This window comes from Otolemur garnettii, unplaced genomic scaffold (assembly GCF_000181295.1).
Source record: "Otolemur garnettii isolate 467f Iridium unplaced genomic scaffold, OtoGar3 scaffold00116, whole genome shotgun sequence".
In the NCBI taxonomy this organism is placed as follows: domain Eukaryota; kingdom Metazoa; phylum Chordata; class Mammalia; order Primates; family Galagidae; genus Otolemur; species Otolemur garnettii.
Window position 1 is genome coordinate 1,603,271 of NW_003852511.1, and position 10,599 is coordinate 1,613,869.

Here is a 10,599-nt window from a genome sequence, read left to right on the forward strand (position 1 = left end):
AAAAAAAAAAAAGAAAAGAAAGTAGGGGACAAAAAAAAAACATGGCCCTGGGCCTTGAAGTCCACACGGTACCTGGTCCAGTCAGGCAAAAGCCTCTCTTCTACCTCTTTCTAGAGACCCTAGTCTCTAGAAAACTCACCAGAAAGGGTGCAAAATCAAGGGTCTGAGGTGCAGAGGGCAGGGACACCAATGAGAAGGGGGAGTCACAGTCTCCTGGGAGAGATGAGACCCAGGGTTGCCTCATTCTCTAAATCAGCCTCAGGATTCTTAACACCCCTCACAGACCAAAGTAAGAAGGTGATTCTCTTGGGAAAAGACAAGCAGATGTAAGCTGCCTATTCTGCAGTGAAGCTCACTGACCTTAAGAGTAAGGAGCACCTTTTGAAATTTTAAAGTGATATCTAAAATAAAAATAAAAATCCAGTAAGGTAAGTCGAGAAACTCCTCAAAAAGTTACAGGAAAGAGAAGCATAAGAAAACTGAAGTTCAATTCAGAAAGTTCAAGTTCTACCAAAGAGTGGTACCAGAAAAGAGAAGAGAGGAACAAAAAGGTGGGGAGAAAATTATTAAGAAGTAATACAAGAAAATTTCCAGGACCAAAAGATATGTAAGACCAAATGATAAGGCCCATGGAGAGCCCAGCTGAATGAATGAAAAAAAAAATCATGTGAAGACACAACATTGTGGAATCTGGACTCTCAGACTCCTGGGTTACAGAAAAGAGCCAAAGTTCTAAAGATCAGGGCACAGACCAGCTTGTTCTTCTCAATGGCAATACTGGGAGACACAAAATACAATAAAGGTCACGCTTTTAAAATTCTGAGGGAAATTTAATTCTAACCTGTCAAGTCAATAGTAGTTAGAACTTAGGACAGAAAGAAAAAAGACAAATCAAAAACAACATTCTAATTTTTGGCTTGGCAAATTCATGGCCGTGCTGCTCTTTGAGAATACGGTAAGAACAGACTCAGTAAATCCTCCCAAAGAGTGACTTTCGCCTGTTCACTGAGGACGAGGTCGTGATTTCTTTGTGCACCAGTAATTCCTAGTTCTTATCTTTTATTTTAACTCTATTTTCTTCCCCTAAGTAAAATTCCTCTCCTTATCTAATTTAAATCACTCTAGACTGACTGACCTTGACCATGGACTTGCTTTGTTTCCAAGTATCTTTCTATTTGATTAGATACCACATGCCTGGGACTAGTGACTTAACCATATGGCCAACTACCAAATTAGAAGTCACAAAGGTTGGATATGACAATAGAAACCAAAACATCAAAAGACCCCCACTCTTGTCTTCTGCCCTAATCAATGCTCTAATCGAGTCACCGGATGCTCAAGTGCACCGTGGGCTTTTGTGTCTCAGAGGTTGCAGCTGCCTGAATAACACACATCAGAGAACCTGTATTTGACAATATCACCAAAGTTAAAGGTCCCAGAAGTTATATTTCAAAAGGAAAAGGAATGTGAACCTTGAATCTCCTGGCCCCAAAGCCAACTGTCCAGTGCTTGTTTGAGCTTTAAGTTTATTTGTTTGGGCTTTTAAGAGGAAGGAAAGATAAGACAGATGGCTGAGTGTGTGGTCTACTTAATCATGCCCATATATAGTTTGTAATAAGACAATGGAAGTTACCTTGAGTCCTGGAAGAAAACATCATAAATGCACAATCACGACTAACATTTGAAAGAGTGCGGGCAAAAACCTGCACAAAGCATTAGGCTGAGGCGAGAACCTGGGTGGAATTATTTCATGTCCAACCTCTTGCAGAAAGTAAAATGTAAAAGGTATTTTAAATACTAAACAATGGCAGTTTTTCCCCTAATAAAATTAGCTAACTCTCTTAAGAATGGGTTTATCTTAAAATCTAAATGATTTTCATTATTACATGACTCTTCCAAATGTTGCTTTGCTTTTTGACTAATATGTCACATAGATACCACTGATTATAATATAACTTATCATCAAACATGGTCAAACTTAGGGCTGCTTTATGAGAAATTTCTTAACGGATACATAGAGAGAATTCAACCAATTTTTAGGAAAATGGAAAAGGCACAAAAGAAAAACTAGAAATTAGCCTGCAGGGGCCCCCAGGCCACAGCACCCATCAGAGCCCCCTGCACTTCCTGCTGCCCTCATGCTCTCTCCTTCTGGGGGGTCCTGGCACAGGACACCAGGCAGGCACTGCAGCTCGTCAGGAGTGCCCAACCTGGGGCTCCCGTGGAGGGGGCACAAGGCAAATATTTCTGTACAATAAGTAAAGGCAGACAGACGAAATGCAAAAGATTTAACACAAAAAGATATTTCTGAAAAAATAATGAGCTGTTAAACTTGTAATTGAAACTTTTAAAAAAAATTTTTATTTATTTATTTATTTTTAGCCAGGGCTGGGTTTGAACCTGCCACCTCTGGCATATGGGGCTGGTGCCCTACTCCTTTGAGCCACAGGCACCACCCCTAATTGAAACATTTTTTAAAAAATGACTTAAGCCATTTGCTTTCCTGTTACAGCACAAACATTCGGACCTCCCTGTACACATGGCCTGACTTCCTTTTGACCAAATCAAATCAGTGAATGGGAACTGCCTGTCTAGTTTCTGGTACATTCTTCACCATTTGCTTGCCAACAGGAAACACTAAGAAAATGTTACGTAAGGCTCCAGGAGCACTTACACATAAGCGCATTGATTTCCTCTTTGCTCCGTAACAAATGTGCACTTTGTTGACTCATGCTTCTAATTACTTACGCTAGGTATAGATCAATAGAAACTCAGACTTCAGGTTAAAACTAAGTACAATTGTTTAAACTTTTCTCATCTAGCCAATAACTTTTCTGAGTCTAATCTCCCTCACTAATAAATGTAGAAGGTAAAACATTTTGAAGACCAAGATTAATGAAAATGTGCTAGTTAAAAATATGACACTGCAAAATTCTAAGAATGACAAGGAGTTCCACTGGCTGGAGTCCTCAGAGGGGTGCAGATTTTATTGCTGCATTCTGAAAATACTACTTGTCCTTCTGAATGCACCACCATGGATGCCCTGGGATGGCTTAACCCTATACCAGGGATATTCACTAAATTGTTCATATCCATGGACTCATGGCTTTCACCCCAGTTTCTTATCTCTAATGCTGGGTTTCCCACTAGAAGATTTCCTGGTCTATAGCTACTAACACTCCTGGCTGCTGGGCACGATCAGCCAAGGGCATGTGCCCACTCTTGTTTGCAGTTAACAGATACCCATGGTCACGGCTACGCACTGCAGTGTACACGTCCCACCACCTTGGAGACACTCAAGAAGGGCCCCAGGATGGCATCCCCTGACTAAGGCCCATTCCTTTAAACTACACCTCTAGTTTCCTGGAAGAACTCTCCAGGGTTTCTTGGAAGAACCCATTTACCATTAATAACTTGGACAATTAAAAGCAGAATCCCTGCTGGTCAGGGTGTGGACTCTGCAGCCTGACTGTCAGAACCACCTCTGTTGCAGTCCAGCCATGTTGTCCAGTTTTCTGCATTTGTTTCCCATGGGAACCCCAGGCAGGAGTCAACCCAGACCTACCAGTGTGTAACTTAGAACAGTGACCATCTCCTTAAGCCACCCTGAAAACAGAATATAAGAGCAGAGGGTGTGTCAAGATTAACTTACATGAAATACGGAAACTTCCTGAAGTAAGAGCTTCGTAAGAAAGAAGTTTGCTACAAAGATTTGACTTTTTGCTTTTCCGAAAAGAAGGAAACCCGTATTAAACTTCAAAAGGCACATAAACTTCCATGAAGTGCCAGATAATAAACGTTTACAGAATTCTAGAATTTTAAACTTTAATTTTTAAATTAAAAAAATTAAAAGCTGAAAAATCCCCTTCATCTACATTTATCTATAGAACGAAATATCATTATCCTATTATTTTATTCTTTTCATTTAACAAAAAAGTAAGTAAGATACACGACTTTGTATCGTGCTATTTCAAAACTAAGAAAGGGGAAGAGACCTGGGGGAATGAGGAGCGGCACAAAAAACCAAAACCCTAGAAGACTTAAGAACCCAGCTTTTTTTTTTTTTTTTTACAACACTTAAATGATTATATTTAAATTCATAAAAGCAATTTTACATATTAACATCATAAACTTATTTGGCATAATAACCATTTTTAAAATGGCTGTTACATCTTTACATACACACCTGCTATATTTGTTCTGTTAGATCAATGGTCTCAAAGATATTTCACGTCGATATCTTTTCCACTTTATTAGCAATCTCATAAGATAGTCCCTATCCTTTTAAAATTTCATTTCAATAAAATTTTCTTTTAGTGTTATAACCTTCTTATAATCATACATATTTAATCTAGTGTTACCACCTTATCAACAGATTTAATAAATTTTTTTTATTAAATCAGAGCAGCTTAATCTAATCACCCAACCATAACTCTCATCTTCCACACTTGGAAGCTGCCTGCTGGTTTTACTTTACACGGTTGTGTGGTAGAGAGACTATAGCTAAACCCCGTATCCTAGTGCAGTCTTACAATATACTACAGACTACCCTTTTTTGTTTACTTTAGCAACCTACCTTGTATAGCACTTTACAGTTTTCCACATACATCTGATTTTCACAGAAATTTCTAAGGTACAAAGAAAATCTCCATTTTTCAGAAGGGTCAGAGAGATCTTACGTAAAGATGATATAGCTCGTTCTAGACAGGGTTCATGGGGAAACTCAGGTCCTTCAACTCCAAGTTCAGTGCTCTTTCCAAAACATATGTACTTTTATTTGTTTTGGAACTTCATTAAAGAAGAGTTAATGCAGCCCACATGATAGCCACTAGGATCTAAAGGAATCTTTAGAAACAAAAGCAGATCCCCCCAAATAGATTATTTTTAAAAAATATTATGCACCTTGTAAAACACCCCTTCTATAACCCTAGGGATTAAAGTAAGCACGGATATTTTAATCATTTTAATGTCTAGTATACTATTACCCTGATAATAGCTAAGAAGACTCTCCAAATCATCCAACAAGGTGATGGGGTAACTGACGCTCATTCACCTGAATCACAAACTTGCTCTGGTACATAAAAAAATCAAAAGCTTCCAGCAGGGAAATATCCACAAAGTATAACTTATTGTAAAGGTTAAAGCAGTGTCACATATAAAATAGGCACTAAGTAAAATATTAATTCACTTTTCAACACATTTCCGTAATTTACAGAGAGAAAGATACCTAGACTATGGGTAGAAAAAGGGACATTCAGATCATAAACCCACTTGACCAAGCCCTCTGAGAGAAAAGTCTTGGATTGAAGAGGTGTGAGTCACATGAAGTCGGAGTGAGGATATCTGGCATTAAATAATTCATCAGCTTCTTTCCTCCCCCTCCTTCCTTTCTAGACACAGACACAGGGGCAGGTTGTGTCTCTGTATCTTTAACACCTAGCACAGCACTGAACAGAGACTCAGAAAGTTCTTGCTAAAACAACTGCTTTCTTTTTTTTCCTTAGAAAGCTTGAGAGCAGAAATAACCTTTTATTGCATTGTAATACTTTAGAGTTATACAGAGAAGATTCTCAGTAGCTGTGTGGTGCCTGATTTTCAATGTGTTCATTCCTACAAGGGAGAACACCCAGGGCTGTCCATTATCACAGCCAAGGTGCAGCTTGTCAAGTATGAGACAGACGGTGGCTGACCTAAGCGAACGTCCATGCTTCTCCCTCACCCTCTATATTCTTGCTACCGTGATAGCAGCATTCCAACATGTTCAATGCAGAAGGGCACAGGCACTCAAGTGCGGAGTTTTAATTATAGAGGGTGACAGAATTTTCTGCACTAGTTTGAGACACGTAGTATCAAGTAGTAAGTTATTGCTACAGTTTGAGAAAAACATTTTTTAAAAAGCCACAATATGAATAGGAAGTACTCTATTTTAGAAGGCCAGAGAGACTTAAAGGAGTCCATCAGAGTCCAGATTACACCTGTCCTGTCCATTTTATAGCAGGCTCTGGCACAAACTAGTTAAGAGTCACTGAATGAAAGAGGAGCACAGGCAATCTGCCCTGAATTCTGTAACCCTACGTTCTTACTCCACGGAGCGAGAGAACAATCTGAACGTCAGACTGGAGGGAGTGGGCAGAAGACTCAGTGAGTGTACTTTAGGGTACTTTCATGACCTCGAGTTCTGCGTTATTTTCACACTAAAATTCATTACTGGTGGGGCCATAGGATATCATCAGATATAACTAATCCTTTTTATCCATACAAATAAATTGGAACTCTAATAAAAAAGCCTGGGTCCAGGGCGGTGCCTGTGGCTCAGCGGGCAGAGCGCCGGCCCCATATACTGAGGGTAGTGGGTTCAAACCTGGCCCCAGCCAAACTGCAACAAAAAAATAGCTGGCTGTTGTGGCGGGTGCCTGTAGTCCCAGCTACTGGAGAGGCTGAGGCAGGAGAATCGCCTAAGCCCAAGAACTGGTAGGTTGCTGTGAGCTGTGATGCTGCAGCACTGTACCAAGGGCAACAAAGTGAGACTCTGTCTCTAAAATAAATAAATAAAAGCCTGAGTCCAGATTTTAATTCACTACCTATTATATATATATACACACACACAGCTAAACTGACAAATGGACTTTCCCTTCCTCTTTGTATTAATGTTCCCAGATCTTCCTCTTTGAGTACTTCAGAGGCTTGAATAGTCACATAACAGACAGAAAACAGAAGAACAAAGAGTTTTACTTTTATAGAGTAAGAGAATAATAATGTAGAGTCTGGATAACATGAGGAAATTTCCACCGCTTTGCATTCGGTAGAAAAATGTCTTAGACAGTATGTCAACAAAGTATGAAAAACCCCACACAGCAGATGCATCACAGCGAGAATTTCATTTCCATTTTTATTGGACATATTTACTAAATTCATTCACATTGTATAACAACTCATGCATAATTCTGATGAGTTGTTACTTTCTTTAGATCAGCCTTTTATGTTGATGTACTTTCCTTAAATGACACTAATAGAATGTCAGTCACCTTTGAAGGCTGGAGGCTGAGGCCGTCCGGGGTCGGAAACAAGAAAGATCTTAATTAAGCCTCTCCAGCAACTGCAGGGCGTCTTCGCCTGGCCGCAGGGACTGCCTCCCTGGGAAACATCAGCTCCCTTTACAACCTCATTTCCACTTGAAGTCGCCACTGCCACACTGCTCCCTGCCACTCATGCCCACTCATTCTCGTGGTGAATGTGTATGAATTCACTCCAGGACACAATCCCAGCACGAGATCGGCTAATAAGCGTTCCCAAAGGGAGGCTCGTCTCTGCCTGGTGTTCCCTGGAACTCCGCGAAGGAAACGGAATGTGTCTCTGCCTTCCTTTCAAGCTGGGGGCCTGTCATCACCCTGAGGCTGGACTGCAAGACTTCAAAACCTGAGTGGCTTTTGATTCAACATAAATACTTTCCCCCACTAAAGCCTTCATTTAATCCAGCAGCTTCTGAGTCACAACCAAATATCTTCTGACCTGAGGAGGACAGAAACCAGTCTATTAAGTGACAGGCCTTCTGACACACTGCCCACAGGAACAGCTGGGCTCCGAGTCAGATGATTTTCTCATTGATAGACTGCAGCATGAATATCGAGTTGACCAATGGCAAAAATGAACTAGCGCATTTTTCACGATGCTTATGAAGACTAAGATATCTTATAATTCATTAATTGGGCCACGTTTGTAGTCTTGAGGTGCTCTTGCTAAATATAATGTAAAAGAAAAAATTCTTATATGCATATACACACATATACACGTACACAAAACACACACACGCGTATCATGTCCATTTAAATGATTTTTTCCCTCCTGCCAAGCACTAAGCGCCAATTTGTGAAAGAATATAGAGGTAATCTTCCATTCTACAAATCAGTGCAGACTTTGCTGTAGGCTTAATGAAACTAAATGTATTTTAACTCTTAAAATTAGTCAAGTGCTACTCATTTCCCCTTTGTCCCTTCCCCTGCAGTCTCTCAACAAATCTAATAATGCAGAAGGTGGCAAGAAGTGCTGAGTACACGGCTGAAACGGAAATGACATCCATGTTTACACTGCTGTGTAAAGACCAAGGCTGCTGCTGCAAGGGTAGGTCTGGTTACGGGAGGTGGTCCGATGCCAGAGTGCATGTTATCACAGCCCCCAGATAGTCACAGGCAGAAAATGAATCCAAAACTAACAAAAGAATGGCTCAAAACATTTACATATTCAGATTCTCGGAAAATTGGGACACTGATTTGAAAGAGTTTTAAAGGATACATGCTAGGCTTAAAACCTTCCTGACGTGCAGACATGTAGGTGACGGGTGTGCCGATTTCAGAGCGTCGCTACTAAGCAAATAGCTAATTCTAATCCTTCTGGCTAAGGTTAAAATATAAAAGACAGTTATTACAGATTAATTGGGAGGAAGAAAACTGTATCTTTAGGGAAGAACATTAATGAGACTCCTAGGAAGCAAGGGCAAAAGCTCTAAATAAATATCTTGACTAGTTTCAATAAGAAAATTTACATTTAAAACAAAGAATTAATTATGCGCAGACCAAGACAGATAACAGGTTCCTCAGAAGAAAAAAACATACCCTTGGATAAAAAGGTAATAGCTGCCGGAATTTTCAAATTATAGTGTTGTTTATTTGTTGTACCTGAAAAACAAGCCAGTATTTCTTAGGAAATTTTATTTTCCTAAATCCTATGTTCTAAATACCAAACAGAGCGATAACTTAACCATTTTTATTAACCAGATCTCTTGAAAACTTAAAAGTTTTTCACTAAGCAATATGCCAAAACTAAAAATAGGCAAGAACTGTTACTTTTTAATCAAAAGGAAGAACATGGTAACACTTTTGCCCAATTCTACGATAGTAACATAGTGTGTCTAAGACACATAAAAACCCTGGTTCACACCATAGAGCTACAACTCTGTATTTCTACCAAGGAATACAGAAATCTTAGTATATGCAAAAGTTTCTAACAACTGGCTTAAAATTTACTATCAAAGATTTTCACTTATACAATATTTAAGGTTCTAAAGAATTTGCCTTTTGTTAATTCCAAGTCTCATTTTTAATAGTTTTTTTTGCCATTATTTTCTTTTAACTCATTCCAGTATGTATGATTCAAAGAATTCTTGGAGAGCAGATGGATTTAACGGGACAGAATCAGGCAACAGGAAGCATGTAAACATATGACTGATACTCTGAAAGAGGAATTTCAGCTTCTCAAACCTTTATTCTATAAACACACTGGACAAATACAGGCAATAAGGCCATAGAAAGTCAGGCTGGGAACAAACGGCAAGTAATAGAAACAGACTCTTGGAAAATTCTGCAAATTAATCACAGAGGAAGATGGTATAAGACTGACCGCTCCAAAATGGCAGCCCCAAGCCCCAATTAAATCTAAATTAATTAAAATGAAAAATTCATTTCCTCAGTTGTACTACATTTCAAGTATGTGACAGCTACACATGGCTCACTGCTGCTGTTCTGGACAGGACAGGTTCAAAACGTATCCTGCAGAAAGCGCCCCTGGACGTCCACTGCTGGTTTAAAGGATGAAGAAAGCAGATGGAGAGAGAATGACCTAAGTTCAGAAGGCAGCAGAGTCTTCCTGCTATCTTTGGATAAGAATTCCTTTTTTAATAAATGAAAATGAATATCCTAAAGTTTTCTTTAATTTAAAATAAATGTGGAGTGTGGATTATGCTAGCAGGTTCTGAGAGTACTGCACAAACCATCATATTCAATCTTCACAGAAACCACAGGAGGTAGCAGTATTACAATCCCTATCTCAGAGAGAGTAAGGAAGGCTTAGGGACAGTGTGTGAACTACTCAAGGGCACAGGACAAATGCCTGGATTCCACGCATACTTTTTCTCCCAAAAGCCAGAGTTCTTGAGGCTGCAGGAACTCCACTGGGGATGAAGACAGAGAGAATGTCCTCTAGATACCAGCACTAGCTATGCTATGCCACCGCCACCGTGGGAGGTCACGGCCTGAAGGGAAGGCTCCTTCTTCATTGGCATTCATTCTCCTCTTGGCCTAATACTTTCTTGATGCTGGGCATGACTCTTTTCTATTACCTGTGGAATAGCACTGCTTCCTCATGCTCTTTCTGTCCCTACCCCCCACCTAGCCACCTCTCAGCTGTCCACGTCCAGCTATTTCTCTTCACATGCTTTTTCTGACAGGTTAAGACAATAACCAGGCCAAGGTTCACTATCTCTGAAGAATTCTACCCTGTACGATGGAGCAGTGACCACATAGAGTATATTTAGTGTTCCGACATCCCTTCACGCACGCAGGTACTTATGTCTTAAATAGCTTGTAAATAATGATTTCATGTTACAGAAAAATTCTAGCTATATAGAGCATTTACTTTGTAAAAGGCTGATAAGGAATATTTCCTCTCAGATAATCTCACTGGTCCAGGTGAACCAAGCAGCTTCTCCTCCCCTTGGTTTATAACAGCTTAGTGTTCATGTATCAAATTACTTAGGAAAGTGTAATTGATCACTTACTACATACCAGTAACATTTTTGTTCATGTATCAAATTACTTAGGAAAGTGT

General features: G+C 39.7%; 1 protein-coding gene across 3 annotated transcripts in view; it reads right to left on the minus strand.

Moving 5' to 3' along the window:
* The window catches only part of SIPA1L2 (signal induced proliferation associated 1 like 2), a 234,625-nt gene that overhangs the window by 49,037 nt on the left and 174,989 nt on the right, over positions 1–10,599 (minus strand). The gene's annotated exons all lie outside the window — the stretch shown is intronic.